General features: G+C 41.8%; 1 protein-coding gene and 1 long non-coding RNA gene across 4 annotated transcripts in view; one reads left to right on the top strand and one right to left on the bottom strand.

Annotated features, from left to right (window-relative positions):
• Positions 1-17,563, top strand: part of LOC111649900 (ADAMTS-like protein 1) — a 94,174-nt gene that overhangs the window by 13,569 nt on the left and 63,042 nt on the right. The gene's annotated exons all lie outside the window — the stretch shown is intronic.
• LOC111649901 (uncharacterized) lies at positions 15,526-16,696 on the bottom strand. Its single transcript, XR_002760357.1, has 2 exons — positions 16,321-16,696; positions 15,526-15,736 (listed from the first exon to the last, which is right to left on the bottom strand). It is a non-coding gene; the product is annotated as an uncharacterized LOC111649901 (long non-coding RNA).

Here is a 17,563-nt window from a genome sequence, read left to right as displayed (position 1 = left end):
AGAGGATGTAGGTTCATGTTCAAAAATGTGTGCCAAAACTGTCTCGCTTGTCTCTAACTTTTCTCTCTCCATCTTTTTTTTTTTTTTTTTTAATCTGTGCAACCATGTGTGTCTGTAATGCAACCTTAGGTGATTCTTGCTCCAACATGCCGTTATCTTTTGGGTCGTTCCGAAAGTAAATATGCAAGTGTGAACTTACATGTCTGTCTTTTCATCGTGTTATTCATCTTTTTATCTGCTCAACATGTTTGATTTATGTCCCTCTTTGTTTGTGCTTATTAAGAAAGCTCAGTAAGCAGCGTAAAGATACATTTACACCATAAATCCCTGTTTAATTTCCTCTTGTTGGTCTTTGTACACTCACAGCAGTTTAGGCTTAGCTCCGCAGTGTGGCTTTGCATGCCCACTGACTGACTCACTTTGCTCCTGCTGGGCCCTGCTCCTCGGTCTGGGGGGTTCATCCACGGCCTCTCCCTTTTCCTGGCTCTAACGTACTTCAGCTCCCAGGCATCCTGCTCCTCACAGGTCAAACTCTGAGAGAGTATTAGTGAGAAAGGAGGAGACAGATGGCCAAGTGCATGCACTGGGTTGTCTCTTCCTCTGCAGGGCTGTGCAGAGTGAAGGTGTGTAGCAGGGCCACTGAGGACAAGATGATTTCCTCCACCGCACACAGACAGAAAGACAGAGAAATAGAAATATGGTAGTAGTTGCCCAGAGGTAAGCACATTCTCATGTCAAGTAAATGTTTTATTCCAAAGAGGGTGGGGAAAGTGGGGTAAGCATTCATGCTGATTTTACACCACCTCAGTCTTTGTGTGCGTGCGTGCGTGCGTGCGTGCGTGCGTGCGTGTGTGAAGTGTGTGTGAAGTGTCTGTGCACTTCAACAAACTTAACACCCTAATTTTATAATGGTATCTGATTGCAGCTGTACCCCCTACATGCAGTGAACTAATTATTGACAAAGTTTCCAACTGTTGAGATAAATTTGGAAAGACATTCCCCTGCTTTTTATGTGATGATCCAGGGCAAAGGATGGATTGTTTTTCTTTCCGCTGTACTAATCCAGGTTGTTGCAGAGGCTTGGCCAGTTAGTTCCCAGATTTAACAGTGCAAGTGAACCCACTAATCACATACACACATGCACGGGACAGCAAAACTCCCATGTAGGTAGGACTTTGTGACTGCCAATCACTCGTCTAACATGTCAAAGGCTGTATCGGTCAGACTCCTGCATCCGGCTGTGCAAATGGAGGGCTTTTACTGTCCATAAGAAGCCAGCTTGGCTCCTGGACCTTCACTGAACTTGCATGCCCCAGTTATCTTGGATGACGCAAGTGAATCAGGGCAGATCCACCACTTGTGTCTCATTAATATCAGGCACACCCAGCTGTTGTCATAATGCTGCTGTGTGCACGGCCCTTTGAGCTTCCATCCTTTCCTGTTTCATCAATAACACTTGGTCGACTGCTCGGTGGCAGTAATCATCTTTTCTGTCCCTCTCTGTTAGCCTCACATATGAGATTCATTATCATTCTTTACTACATTTTCTAAAGTAGTTTGTACCAAGGGTCAGGCAACAAAAATGCAATAAAAACAACCAAAACAATAAAAACAAAAACTTAACAGACAATGTTAAACACACAGTATTAAATCACATGCAGTAGTTGATGAGAAGTAGACTGGCTGTGCATAAAGTATATATTTAGCAGCACGCACATTATAGTGCAGTCCTGAAATAATAACAGGTTTCCCGGAGTAATAATAGTTTAAGAATTCAGAAACCAGAATCAGAAAATATCACAGTTTGTGGTTCCAAACTCACTACACACTTTATTAGACTTTTTTTTTTCATCAGATGGAAAACATTTTATTACTCTCAAATTTATTGAGCTCCTGATCCAAGAGAATGTGACCGCTGAATACGAGTTTAAAATGAGTTTTCTCACCATAAATGGTCTATTAACATTTCAGCTGTTGAAAGAAATGGACAAGCGTAGACAGAGATGTGAAAGTTTGAAAGCAAAATAACCTGCAAAGTAATTTTGAGAATGTAGGCTACAAAAAGCTCACGTCAAGATCTGTAAAGTTTAGGTTTCCCTCCAAGCCTCTCCCATGAATGCTGTGGTTGTTCTGCCACAGAGACCACATAAAACCAAGCACAGATGCTAAAGAGGCATTTCGTGTTGTATTTCCTCTGTCATGCAACACAACATAAACTCTGGATAGTACTAAGTAGGCTAATTCATGGCAATCAAAGGTAAATTATGACAGTCATTAACTAAATTGCTATTTTCAACTAGTTTTAGTCAATAAAGCTCAAGACAAAAAAAATGTATGCAAGTTTGAAGCTTCAGCAGTTGAAATATGCCACCCCTACCGATAACCTATAAACACAAAAGATAGCTAACGAAAAGTACCGTTAGCATGACACCCACAGCCCTTGATAATGTTACGTTAGCATTAGCTTACATTTTTATAGATGTCGGTGTTGCATGTTTCTGTGGGTTTGTCCAAGCTGTCGTCTTGTCGCACAACTTTCAGTGTGACATGGATTCATTTAGTCAGTTACTTCTTCTCTTCAAAGAAACTGGTAACATTAGCTAATGTACAGTATTGACTGAAATACAAGATGCTGCTCATAGTGCAACAGAACAAGCACCTAACTTAACTTCTGAAGAAGAGATGGGACTGTGGGTTGTTTTACCACTGAGGGAGCACACATGTATGCAGCTTGTAATGACTGTGGTTCATTTGCCCATTTGTTTTTCTTTTAAATATTTCATCATAGATCACTTTCTATTTCGTTTTTGTCTGTTCTTTGTAGTGAAAAGGGTTTTTTTTTTTCTTCATATTTTTGTTAAGGAAATTAATACTGACGATATTGTAGTTCTAGTGCCAATTGTGATTTGTGATAGTGTCAGGAATTAATATAACAAATAATCCACTGGAAAAGCAATGAACACTTTCACCCTCCATCATCACTGTAGCTGGTGACGGTGCCGTCACTCACAGCCCGCCCCAATGGCCCAGCACACATCTTTACTTCTCTGTCCTTTCCGTGACCCATAATTCCCTTCTTCCTGCCCACCTAACTCTTAAAGATTAACAGAGTGCTCACTACCTGTCCACCTGCTAGAGGCATCACATTTACGGGCACCAGGGTAATCTCAGGGGTCCAGTTGGTTTTCTAATCCTTGGAAACAGAAATTGAGAGCCCGGCCAACTGCAGGCTGTTCAATTTCCAAGGGGATATGTTATGGGAACTGCCATTGTTCATCTTGGGAGGCCACCTGTATCAATATCAGAATTTACTGTGCCAGATGCAACTTATTTGGATATCGTGTTTTCTTGGCCTTACTAAGATGTTACATGATTTTACCTTGATTAATACTTCGATTTTTTTTCCAAGTGAAAAGACAAAAAAAAAAAAAAAGGCTGGCATGTGCACTGATTTGTGGCAATGAAGGTTTTTGTAGAGGTCATGCCCTTGTTCCAAAGCCCACAGGGGTGTTTGGTAGCACCACCAGATTACTATAAAGCTGCGCTTGAAGCTTTTGATTGGCTTCATCTCCCCTCCTAACCCCAGATATACCCTCAGGATCTCTCAGTGTCACCTGGATATCTGTAGCCAACGTGAAACCCGCAGAATGTGAAGCCATCTCTGTTACACACGCCAACAACAATGGAAGGGCTGCTTGGACCACATTTTGAAGGTTTTGGTTGCAGAGGCAATTTTGGAGCTATCAGATTGAAACTCAAGATGCCAGAGCAAGTCAATTCTGTCAGGAATTTCTAAGAGGGTTGTGCGCCTTTTCAAAGCTACTTTCTTAATGCAAGAAAAAAAGAAAGCCTTTCATGGCCAGAGAATCGCTATCACAATGGAGATGAAGATGCCACTATGAGGTTTTAAAGTCTCATATGTCTGCACTGTTTAAAGAGCTATGTCTTTAACTCTGAGGTTGTCCTTAACAAAGCTACTCAGGTATTTAGGTGGCCTGAATGTCTTTTGATAAGGAGCATGGTATTATATTTCCATAAGTAGATGAGTTGTTATGTTGAGGTGTAACACTATTCCATTAATTTTAGAGGCACTGTTATCTGTTCTGTCACTGAGCACAGTCCAAAACTTAATGGACCCTCTGATTTTCAGTTTTTAGGGTCTGGTAGCTACATCTCCCTGATGCACATTCATACTGTACTTTATTAACCTGGGATTCTCTTCCACTTCTGACTGCATGTATGTAACACAGTCTAAACTAAATGATTTATGTGATACGCTCCTGTCTTTGTGTGTGTGTTCGCACTGTAAGTCGAGCATGATATATCCCTCCAAAACTGTATTCCTGCAGGATGGAGGCAGTAAAGTGTGCAGATGCACTGTGCACTCATGACAAACCTGTTTCTCTTGACAATAAACCTTGATTCAGTGCCTCAGCTTGTGGAGGTTTTAGCGCTGCTGAGAGACAGCTTTCAACCACTTGGCTGTTCTTGGGTTTCATGCCACCAGGGGTTTGCTCTTCACTCTGAAAGAATAACATTTCTTACACAAACCGAAGCCACAGCCAGCAAGTTTTAAGAGACAGATCCCTCATGTCATAGGGTGAAACTTACCTGCTTTGCCAGCTAACCTGTCAAGTTTGTCCTATTTAGAGTGGAACTGTAGTCGCTCTTTGGGGAAGGCATCAGTACTGTAATACCATCACCGCAGCTGATGTCTGCACAAACAGTTCAAAAGAAATACTTTTCATATATTCAATAGCTATATAGAGTAGTGCATACACAAGAGGAGAAAAATGACATACGGTCTTCATTTCAGTATTTGCCATGCTCATGCTGTCTCCCATCAAACATAGGATAAAAACCAGGAATTGTCCTTTTACTCATCATTACGGTGGAAGAACAGCACAAGAGCCAGGCCGGAATGCCCAAGAGTTTGGATGGGAGAAAATAAAACCGTCTTCCCATAGTTGAAATTATGTTTTGTCAGTGGACTCCTCTGTGAGCCCTGTGCGTCCTGTACTCGCATGTTTCTGAAAAGGGAACGACAGGGAGAGGGAGGCGTCCAGTGATCCTTCAGTGGGCTTGTACTGTAGCTGTGCCCGGCAGTGCCAAACCCCGCTCCCTGCTGAGATGACCCTGGGCACACGCTCCAGCTGTGCAAACATAGCCACATTGCTGAGCAGACACTCACGTCCAGGCTGAGCCAAATCCAATTATTTGCCTTGCCTTGAGCCTCTTTTTTCGTTTCATTTCAGTAGCACATATTCAGGCGCCTTCGTCAGTACACATGAGCTGCGCCGCCAGGCTGAACAAGACTGACAAATGCACCTACTGTGGCTTCTTTCTCTTCTATATTTCTCTCGTGTGAGCATTCCCCCGGTTGTCAGCATAATTTCTCCACCTTTTGCTAATTTTTCTTCCCATAACTCTGCCGTGACAGTAGGTATCCATTTTGTCTGAAGGAGAACCACCAAAGTCAACAGGGAAGGGATGCGAGCCACTGGATCGTTGGCCAATTGAGACAGACAGCGGGCAAAAAATGTTTTTTTGTCAGGATGGTCCAGCCCGTATGAACATAAGCATACAGCCAGTTAGGTTACACCCGCTGACCTTTGGTGCTTCAGGTCATCCCCCTTAAAGGATAATTCCACTTTATTGTACCTTGGGTTTTATGTTCATCGTCTTGACCGTCATTTCTATTGGTGATTGTGTTCACCAAGTTAACTGACATCAAACAGGTGTTTGTCTGCTCTAAAATGGCTGCAAATGTTAGCATGTCCCATTAACTGACAGTAGTCATGTAACCGAGTCACTTCCAAGGCCAATTAGCTTCATGAGGGTACAGGTTACATAAAAAAAGGTGCAGAATCTCATTATCCTAGATATTGTTATGTTCACCATTCACAATGGTTAGTCCTCATCCTGGAAGCCTTTACACATTGTTCAAAGTGAAAACATTCGGTTTTGAAATGCATACAATGAAGCATAAATTTAATCTCTGTGTTGCTTGTTCTAGTATGTCTAGTATGAAATAAGTCTAATTTATATTTTTCCTTATCACTATACTAGGATTAACGAGCTCTAGCTCTGTCCATGCCTATGTGTTCGATCATCTGGTGAGGATGTTTTTTTGCCCGGGACATGCAGCCTTTAGTAACAGTCTTGGAGCACAATAGTGTATGTAGTCATTAAGTGCATAAATAAGGCCATTTTTAAATTGTTATTTTTTTAAAAACGAGTCGGCAGGAAACTCTTTATCAACCACCAACTCGGGCAGCTAACATTAGTTTAAGTAGCTAGCAATAGATGACAAAATTGTTTCAGCTAGCAAGTCAAAGGTCCAGAAATGAGAAGCCTGCTTTTCTTCTCTGTATGAAGCCAAGGACCCACTGTTTCAAAAAGAATTTCAAGTGGTAAATCTGCCACTGTTTTCACTGCAAACTGCACTAACTAATCCCCATGTTATCCATTAATTATTCTGGAAAGCAAAGGCTAATACTGAAGTTATCATCCAATCTCTTCACACACACACACGCACACACACACCAGTTTTCCTCTTTGATGAGATTTTTACCAACATCTTAAGTGGACTTGAAAAGCTTTTGGCTTGTAATTGGTTTGTAATTTTACTTCAAGTTTCCAACTTGTAACCTTGTAGTGCTGCACTAGAATGTGCTGCCAATTTAATACAATACAGCACAGACTTCCACTCTAAATGCTTCACAAGCTGAACTCAGACACTTGGAATCTGCAACCCCACTCAACTGATAAAGTCATTAAGTAGATCACTTGTGTGCAGTTATGTCTCACTATGTGTAGCTGATGTTCATTTGATCTGTTCGCCAGTGTCTGCAGACAAAAGGCTGCTCCCTGCGTCTGTCTAGGAGAACAAAGGCAGTAGAAGAAAAGTGCGGACTATCACATTGCTATCAGTTTGACAAGCGGAGAGACTGATCAGGCCGCAATGAGCTGACATCTTAATGGTTGCAACCTTGATTCCCAGTCTAACTTTCTCTCTTTCTGTTGTGTTAAATGTTGAGTTGAGAATATTTCCACAAGTATCTGATTCCAGCTACAAAGACACATACAAAAATGAACATATTTTGTTAAATAGTCAATGTGCTCCATGTGTCTGGTCCTCGAAGGCAACACATTTTGCATGCTGTAATTATCCACCCATGCAAAATTCCCACTGCAGTAATTCTACATTCAAGGCCAAGTAGTTAGAATTAGTCAAACACACAGGCTAAGTTGTGTACACAGAGGAACAGCACTCATTTCAAGAATGCTGAGTAAATCTCCTCACATATTTGGAAACTGTCACTCTGTGTGCACCACTGTTGGAACAAGTTAAGTGTTATCATAACTGACAATAGTTTGTTTGGGAAAGAATTTCTTCAATAGTTTTGGGTGAGATCAGTACAGTAACACCCTGACGACTGAATCTTTCCATTTCTGATGAACCGGCATGACCTTGCTTTATATATAAACTGACCATAGTAGGCAGCAGGAGAAGCTACTTTTGGCTCCGCTGTTGCTTTGCAGCTAAATGATTTTTCCTGAGATTACAGAGTGCATGTCGGCCGGGCCCACGGGGAGCCCTAATGCGAAAACAAACACATGATACGCTGTCTCTCAGTGTTGCTGGGCCTATATGCGAATGACCTCACAAGCTTTGAATACAAAAAAACAGAAGTCCCTGGAATTTTCACATATGTGTACATGGATGTAGAAAAACTGAGGAAAATGAAACAGGATTATAAGACTGCAACACAAATACCACAACAAAGCTGAAATCCCCTATAGGAATATTGCTATAGTTAGTGAGACCAAACACTGGACTGTTTACATGGGCAGGCACATATAGTGAGACACATACAGCACATAAAGTTAGACAAACAGAGGCCCCTCTAGTGGACTCATACATGGTGTCAAATAAATCTCCCATGGCGTGTTTAAGAGTTCAAATGGCGCCTCCAATCTGTCTCTTTAATACAAAGGGAATGTGGAGGGCGAAATGTGCCAACTCACCCCCTCACCCCCTCACCCACCCTCCCTTCCTTCAAACGCCACTTTGGCAGCATCCCAGATGTCAAGGACGTCATTCATCAAACTGCTCCCTCTCGCCAGCAATTACACAAGTATGACAGGGATGTTTGAATAATTTTTCTTGATCTGCTATCATTGTCGCATGTCTCGGCAATCATCCTCCATTATCAGCATTAAGATGCCGGTTTTCCACGTGTCTATCATGTTGAAATATATTTTTGTTTTCTATAAGATATTCTTGATAGCAGATTTGATCGCTCCTGAGAGTTTTTTTTCCTGCTCCTTTAGTTGTTGTCTCTCAATCTTCTGGGATAATTGCATCCTTTGGAATCTCAGCATTACTGACAAGACAATGGATGAACAACATTAAGTTGTCACATTACGTTGACAGTGTCACCGTTGACTGATTCGGAATACATTATTGACTCTGATCTTTTGTGTGTGTCTCAGAAACAGTCCCCCGAGGTGATTGTCATATTGAGAGGACCCAAGACAAATCACTGGGTTTCCCCAGCTGATCTGTCAGAGCGATGATGATGTTGTGGTTTGTTTGGCTGCAGGAGAATGTTGAGTCAAGTGGGGATGTCTGGGAGCGTCTGCCAGACGGAGTCTTGGGCCCTTCTAAAAGTGAATCAAGTTATTGTCAACATTTGTTCTGGTACGGTATGACAATCTGGCTGTGAACAGATACGCAGCATTTTCTTGGCCAAATTTGGCTCTATTTAAAAAAAGCCTCTCTAAATACAGATAACGTTAAACATAATTGAAACAGCATTAACATTAATGCTAGTCAAATTGCTCTGTGATGGATATCTAAGAATCTATTACAAATTAGTGATAAAACATGTAATATTGCTCTTTTAGAAATACTGGGGCTTGCCAGTGTAAGGAAATGCAGATTGATGTTTAAGTTTACAAGCAGGACTGTCATTTTATTTTGTGTTTTCTTTGTTCTTACCTCCTAATCATCAACATAGGAGTTAAGTCGGAGACAAACTGCTGGCTGGAATTTTAAAGTAGTTTTGCTCAGAATCGAAAATGCACTATTTTAGAGAGTCTAATCTTTTTTATAAAAGTTAAGAAATCCGTCTACTTAGTTAGCTGATAAAGCTCTGTTCTGGGGCTCTGCAAGATGCACACAGGAATCTGTCAAAACCTGTGAATAGGATTATGTAGACTTACATTTCTCTCTGCGGGTCTCCTTACACCTGGGGCCAGACGCATAAAACTCTGTCACTGTCACTCTGACTAACACTCTGTATGCACAGAGATAGAAATATGCATTCTTTCCGACCAATTATATAGCTGCGCGTCTGCTTGGTTCTCTTTTATAGATCTCATTCATTGTGGAAGTATGCCAACGAGGCTGATTCCCACTCCCACAGTTGATCAGGTATAGATGTCTGACATATCAATAATTCATTACATACACCTGTAAACCATCGTTGTTGATAATATCTCAATCAACAAAGACACATTTAACTAAAGATGATCTTATATTTATACCAGTTGTACTGATTGTACTATAAAATGTAAAGTTGTACTATAAAATTTATAGTATAAATTTACAAATATTTTCTAATATGAGTTGCAACAAAAACGAGGCAGGGTAACACCTAATGTAATAAAAAAACAGAAAAAACAAAATGTAATTATAGGTTTACGAGCCTAAATGCCGCGGCCACAAATCATTCTCAAAGAAAATCCCTCCAAGCTATAAAATGACAGTTTGGGTTCCATAATTTATAATCATGTTTCATAATTCAATCTGGCGCATTCATATTAATCAGTTAACAGGGCACACACACACACACACACACACACACACACACACACACACACACACACACACACACACACACACATATATATATACACATAGCTACACATAGCTACATCTCCAGAGTGTTGAAGGATGTTGCCACTACCACGCGCACACTGTAAAGAGAAAGCAATTGAATATAAGTGTAGGTCTAAGTAACAGGCAGAAAACCTAGCTCATTGGTGAACATCCAAAATTCTTTCCACTTTGTGCCCACTGTGCAGCTGGCTCCCAGTGTTGCAGAACACAACTGAAGAATGGAGTGTGGATTATGGAGTGGACTGCTGGATAGTTAAAGATGCCACGCTACAGGCAGGGCAGCATTTCATTATTTGCCTCGCTGTCAGCCAGATGAGATCAGGGCTCGAGAATGCCACAGAATATGGAAATTAAGAGTGTTCAATGGTCAGGCAACTCCGCAAATGAGGGGCTTAATTTGGGAGCAGGAATGCAACAGCGATTCGTCAGTAACCGCAGACGGCGCTCTGGAGAGGAGCAAAGTTTTCATGGCGCATGTTGATGTCGGCGAAAACAGTTTAGGAAACTCGGCAGAACAAATTGGTTGGCCTTGGTTCGGCCTTAGTACGGTAGTGGGGTCTTCTCTCGCTCTCACATACGAGTAAAGACGTCATTTGCAACACCTTGCTGGACACCAGTGGGGTTTAATTTGTTTGGGCCTTTAGACCGACAGCTTGCCAGGTTCGTTCTTTATCTATTTCAAAGAAAACAGCGCTTACTGGATTGGTCTTCTGGGAGGTCTGGCACGGACGGCCTACATGCATCTCATGGACGGTTCCATGTTTGGGTCATTGCCACAGTCAATTCTGCAGAGACTTATAACAGGATGTTATATTGAATAAATGGATAAAATAGGGGAAAGTGTCCAGATCTCAGAGTGCTACTTGATTTTTGGCCCCTGAAAAACAGCCAAAAACAGCCTGATTGTGCTGCACAACGGGTCAATGTTCAGACACATTATTTCCTGTGTTTTTTTTCATACTTTGTATACACTATAAACACGTTTTAAAACTTATCAAAGGAAAATTAAAAAAAAAAAAAAATAGGTGAGCAGCAGCACTCTTGAAAGACATCTTCGTATGAGATAGCATTTCTGTTTATTTTTTGAGGTCCAATACTGTAAGATGGTAAATTTGAGCTTCCAGGTCAGTATGAACTTGTTCATCAAATGAGCTTGTGGAGCGATCTCAGACGTACTCCTACTCATGTCTTGATGAGATGTTGCTTCCTGTGCAAAAAGTGCGGTTTGGCTCAAAACCATGACGCTGACCCTGATGAACTGGAGCTCTATATGTATGTTTATATTAAACTATGACATAAAAAAGGGGCTATAACATTTAAAACTTAATGGGGGGTTGTGTGGTTAGTGAGAAGCGAAAGACTTAAACCTGAATAAAAAGTTAAAAGAGAATTTCTGGGGCGCCACTACAAAAACCCATATAAACTGTTATCATCAATCACCCAGTGACAGTCACCTTTATGTGTGAAATTACCCTGGTGTTTTGGATCAGGCGTTGCAGGAGCACACATGCACTCAACAGTGAACTCGTTGGCCCGCTACGTGTGAAACTGTGTTGTAATTGTGCCACCGTGCTGCCAATCCTACGAATTGATATGATGAAGGAAGACAGATGTTTGTATTTGTGTGTGTGTGTGTGTGTGTGTGTGTGTGTGTGTGTGTGTGTGTGTGTATATGTGTGTGTGTGCGTGTGTGTGTGTGGTTATGACTGACACTGTGAGTTGAAATCCACTACTTAGTTATGGCTCTCTCAAAGATACCACTACACCATTAATCTTTTGTAGCTGCTTTTGTCAGGGCGGGCGGCCTTGTGTTCACACACTCGCCAACACACAGAGCTTCATCTGATAGAAGTCAGTGGTCACGGTTACTTAACGCCACTGGACGAGAGCCGCAGATGTGCCGATGAATCGATCAGACTAATGAAAAGCTGTGAGGAGAGAGCTGTCACACAGCTGCTGCAGAATCCCCTCTGTCCATGTCTGATGGTTGGACTGCTGCCAGCGTCGTGTTAATGTGATAGTATGCAGCGTTCACTCTCACTATGCAGCAGGGATGGTTTTCAGTGTATGTGTGTGTGTGTGTGTGTGTATGGTCTGGATAATGAACTTTATATCATTATATACTTATGTGCGCTTATGTTTTTCCCCAGTACAAGCAACATTTTCACATTATAGGAAGAAATTTTATTTTTTATTTAAATGAAAAAAAATTGCTTTAAGAGGCTTTAACGAAGATTAAAACACCCTCTCCTCTAGTTTCCTTTCCTCGTGTCGGTTGTATTTCATGTGCACAATAACTTTGACAGGTGTGAGTTTCCCTGAATAAATGTATGACACCTAAAAATGCGACTGCATGTATCACACAAGATATAATATTAAAATTGTGTGTAATTTAATCTTGTTGCACCACTGTAGTGAACTGGCCACAAATAGAATATCCTACTTCATATGATGCTGAGCCATTTATTTTTCTCAAATCTCCAAAGATAAGGTTGTACTTGTATCCCTGCCCAAAGTGTTTCTAAAGACCATCTATCCCCCCCCACCTTTTTGTAATTATTAACCTTTAGAAGCCCCTATTGGTGGGAAAGTAACTGATGGATTTGGTCGGTCTTCTTTTGAGCCTCAGGTCAGTAAGCTAGAGGAGGAGAAGATGGATGATTTTGGGAAAACTAGCTCCAGTCTCATCATCCCATGAAAACGTGATTTGGTCATGATTGTCCACCCCTCGCTTGCTTGAATTTCACACTCTTATATAACCTTCCCTCCTGCGTTACATGCTGGAATCAGCTATAACAAAGGGCCAAGGCCATCCATCATGGGCCGGGGCAGTAGTCAGGAAAACAAGTGACTTTTTTGTGTTTAAGTGGGTGTGATGGAAGATGCGAACTGGGTGGATGTCCTGAAGCAGAGCTATTATGTCAAAGCTGAATCCAGCTGAAGTCTCTCAGCTGCTTCTTTTTCTTTCACTCATTGGACGGAGAGCTTGGCCCAGCAAAGTTAGACCACAGGGGGATCATGAAAAGAATTTGATGATTCAGGAACCAAATGCATGAGTGCTTTTCAGTTCTTTATTTAATTGTAATGAACTTCTACATGTACATCGGTGCATTTAAATCATATAAGTGTCTTCTCAGCTACAGCACCGTTAAGTTTTAATTCAGTCCTGCTGTGACATCCCTTCTGTGCATGCTACAGAACTTGGTCTGTTACAGGAAGAACTGGGATGTATCAGCGAATGACAGGAGATGTGTCCGGATGTGGTCTTCCCTCGTGTGCTCCGTCACTCTGCCCTCACTGGCATCGCCGTGGGAACCCATGAGGATCTGTCAGTGTTTCCTGCAGCTGGTATATACTGTAATACCCAAAGGGTCAGGAGGGTCACTCCCTACTCAGACTCTTGTCATTGCACTTTGCTGTGTCTTTCAGCGGCCCTCTTGTTTTGACACAAGAGGAGCAGCAGCAGTCAGTCAGTCATCTGTCCATCTGTCCATTTTCTGGTGCTTATCCAGAGTCGGGCCAAACCAGGGTCAGACCTGCTCATGGCACAAGCCCTCCACCCTGCGGGCCCACCACTTGTAGAGATAGGAATCCGGGTCGGGTGCAATGGAAGCTGGGTGGCAGGCAGGCAGTGCATAGTCTTTATTTAAATCTGCATCCATTTTTTTTTTCTCTGGCCATTTAGGGACAGAACTCCTCGACAAGTCGATCGTCACACACACATTTGATGTATTATGGCCTTATTTTATAGATATTGTGGACGTTTTAGCAAACAGCTGCCTCCTGTCGCTGCAGAACGTTTGATAAGAGCTCTGAGACTAAACCAAAAGTGTTGGTGCTCGGCCCAAAAACCAAAACCATGAGCTGAAAGGAATTGAACAGTTAATTTAATAGTGTCTGTCTAATGTGTATACCTGTCAGTCAAGCATTATTTTTCAAATTGCTCATGTTCCTCCAAGTAGCTTGAGTATTTTATATGGTGCTGTCCAGTTCCCCAAGGAAGCCTGTAACCACTAAATCAGAATTATATTATCTGCACAGCTGCTTTGTTTGTGTGTTTTCTTTTTACCAGCTCCAAAGAGACCAAAAGGGTCTTTGTCGTCATATTATTTTCTCTATCAAATCAACACCTTCACCGTGGTGCTCCCACACTGCACAGGGACCCCACCGACTTTCCATTCAACTACCGCTGAGGGAGAATCATCAGCACTCTGGCTGTAGAATATGTATTGTATTAAGAAAAAAAAAAAAAAAAAAAAACTGTGATTTTGTGGTCGAACAGTATGTTCCGGTGCTGGCATTGTCACCGAGCTCCATGCTGTTTGCCGAGCTGTCAGAACTCTTCTGAGAGCCTCATTAAAAACCTCCACATTAAATATAATAGCAGTCGTTACCTGAGTGGAAAAAAACCACATGACGTCTGTTGCAGAGATTAATGTTAGTGGTGAAGCTATTTTTGAATTGAGACGTCTCCCTGCTGGCTAATGGGATACAACGGCGCAGTGGATTTCATTGCTCCATCTGTTTGGACTGTAAGTTGGGAGAAGTTTTGCATTGAGGTGTCCCCCACATTTCTACTAAAGTAGAAACCCAGTGATGACTCCATGAGCCCGCGTGACCTCACACACGGTCAGCAGGTGGACTAACCTGTCTACTTAGCAGGAAATATGCTACCTGCTAATATTGCACGCTCTAGACTGGTCAAGCGCTCAAGTTGCAGTCAGCTTGTGGTCAGCTGGGGAGTGAGGAGCCGTGATTTATTGTAAGGGCACAGCCGGTGTGAGCATTACAGGGTTTAGTCTCTGTTTGTATTGCAGGCTGATATTTTTGCGGTTAGCAGCCATTCTCGCAAAAACCAGTGAATAGCTGAAGGAAAATGGATGGTGACAACTATGGTATAAAATGATCAATGACGACTTCTTCAGATGAGTTATCCTGTTGCCTTATACAGAGAAGCCATGGGACACAGTTAGTGGGCGTTAAAACACTGAAAAGAACTGCTGTATAATACTGGGGGGACTGTGTCTGTGACAATCTATTTTGCTCCTTCTCTGTAACTGAGGGTGAAGAACACAATAATCGAGAGCTACTCTATTCAATCAGGGAGCTAATAAAAGAAAATAAACCTTTGCTTTTATTCTTATTTGCTTTCTTGTCTGTAGTGGCACAAGAAGACTGATACTCTGATGTCTGTACTTTAAATATGAAGCTGTAACCTGGCAGCCATTTTATCTTGGTTTAGAATAAAGACTTAAAAACCACTAATACATTTCTGTGTGTGTTTATATTTAACAAACTTTAATTAGTTTAAAGGTGCAGGTAGATGTACCGCTGAACTTTGGAGTGAACCAGTCCAGCTGTTTCCCTGTGTTTCCAGTCTTTGTGCTACTTCAAGCTAGGCTAACTGTGTCCTGGCCTCAGCTCTGCATCTAGTGCAGACAGGAGAGTAGCATCCATCTCATCCATCAGGGAAAAGCGGATTTCCCCAAATGCCAAAGTATTTCTGTTAACATTTAGGGATTCAAAAATAAACCCTGTTTGGTCCTTATGCCTTTTCAGCATCATAAATGAATGTCACTGAAAAGGATCACATTAATAATAACATGATTCAGGAATACATCAAATATATTTATTAAATACTGTGTATAAAAAGCTATATCAAATATTTACAAAGTCCACTTTATGTCGGAAATGTCATATTCCATGTCCATGTTTACTGTTGCTGTAACCAGCAGTCACAGTGGCAGTTTCTAATGGCAGGCAGTAACAGTTGAGTCTGTGAGGTGTCGATGTGTTGCTGACTTCTTTCCGTCAGATGACAAACACCTAAAGGAAGATAAAAACAGGAAAGCATAAACACTCAGAACTAATACATCTAGTTGTTGTGTAGTTAGTGTTTCTGCATTTTGCTAAGTGATGTTATATTGCAGGCTGAAGTCCAGCCATGAGTAACAGTCCTGGGCGAGTAAGCCGGATGTAGGTTTACTCACCCACTAAGATCAGTCAGGCACCCTTGCTTACGTCTGAGGTGTGACTTGCTTGCGTCTTTGAGAGACTTTTACTATCCCAGCATCGATAACAGTGGTGGTGTGAAGTATTTTTGTTTTGCTCTGATAGAATAGTAATGGACCCTTGCATCACAACCTGCGTCACCAACACCTCCTCTACTTGTCAGTAACTTTTCAGATTTGCAAAAGGGGAATTTTCTGAAAGCCTTTTTTTTATTCTTTGAAATGCACATTACATAACAATAACATAGATTCTTAAGTGTTCTTAGGGTTAAATACAGTGTTTTGTGCTTCATGTGTAAACATTTAAGCACCAGTAAAGCTTCTTCTTTTTTTTTTTTTTTTTTTTATTTTGAAAGAAAAACAATGATTAAAAATGAATGAATGAACTGCAGCTCTCACCTCTTTCTTCTCATTTGCTAACATGAAGATCAACAGTCAAATACATTCTCCATGTGCTGTATGTCGCCCCCAACTTCCTGGCAGGTGTCAAGTCTATCTCCATGACCAGTCCATTGAGTATTTTTGCCCTTTATCATCCTCCTGATGTGCAGACTCCTCCTCACGAGTTCCATCTCTGGAGGGTACCAGTCTTTGGAGCTCCTCTTCCTCACACTTTGATATTTTTGCACCTCTTCATCCTGTCTGCGCCTGCACCGGACAGACGGGTGGCTGTGATGTTCAGGTGAAGTGGTCGATTCCACTGCCATGGCTTTCAACCAACAGAAGTAAAACCCCTCACATCCGATTGTGCTCTTGCTTGTGTCTGTTGTTTAAACAGGACTGTGCAGCCTGCAGTCACACGGTGTCTGGAGCGGAGTGAAGAAACTGCGTCGCTGCAAGCTAAGTGCTCAGTGGTCAAAGTCTTGTGTTTATTGTGTCTACTGACGCCATCAGCATTCTTATCCTGTCTGTTTCAAGTTTATAAACAGCTGTGCTAGGGTCCAATAGAAGCACACCATCCTTCTGACGTCTTTTCTTCGATCAGTGACGACCATATTGGAGCTTTATGCACCCAACACATCAATATATGGCCGTGCAGCTATTTTCCTCATAAAGGCTTTACTATAAATTATTTTCTTTCGCCTCCTTCCTTGTATAAGCCATATAAAGCAGTTATGATTAAATAGGTGACCTTTTTTGGAATCATATGCAAAGTGAAGAATCAGAGCGAAGACAGAGTGAATTCTTGGCCTCACTGTTGCACCCAAGAGGCAATAAAGCGAGGAGACGCTAAGCATTATGAAGTATGGTGTTTGTTTCTCCTTTACAAAGCGAGACACCGTGAAAGATCAGGTTCTCTGCTTCTGCTGCCAAGGTGAACGTGCGACTCTAACTTTCCCATGGGTGTGAAAGTGAGTGTGACTGGCTGTTTTCTCTACATATGTTTAGCTCTGTGATAGACGACCTGTCCAGCCTCTCATCCAGTGGGAAGTGACATGGGCTCCAGCCCCTTCTGACCCTACACAAGATAATTGGTGTAGAGTACAGATGGATGGATGAAGTGAAGTGTTAATAGATTTTTATTCTTAGCATTATATTGGATGTAATGTTTGACACAACACGTTTATCTCATAAGTCAGTGTTAGTTGCCTATTTACACATCCAGCAGATATGGAGCAACACTAGTATGTGGCAGTTCTAT

This window comes from Seriola lalandi, unplaced genomic scaffold (assembly GCF_002814215.2).
Source record: "Seriola lalandi dorsalis isolate HSWRI2012SDOR001 ecotype SW California unplaced genomic scaffold, Sedor1 jcf7180002052086, whole genome shotgun sequence".
Lineage (NCBI taxonomy): Eukaryota > Metazoa > Chordata > Actinopteri > Carangiformes > Carangidae > Seriola > Seriola lalandi.
Note: the sequence above shows the minus strand (reverse complement) of the source record. Positions and strands in the feature narration are given on the sequence as shown.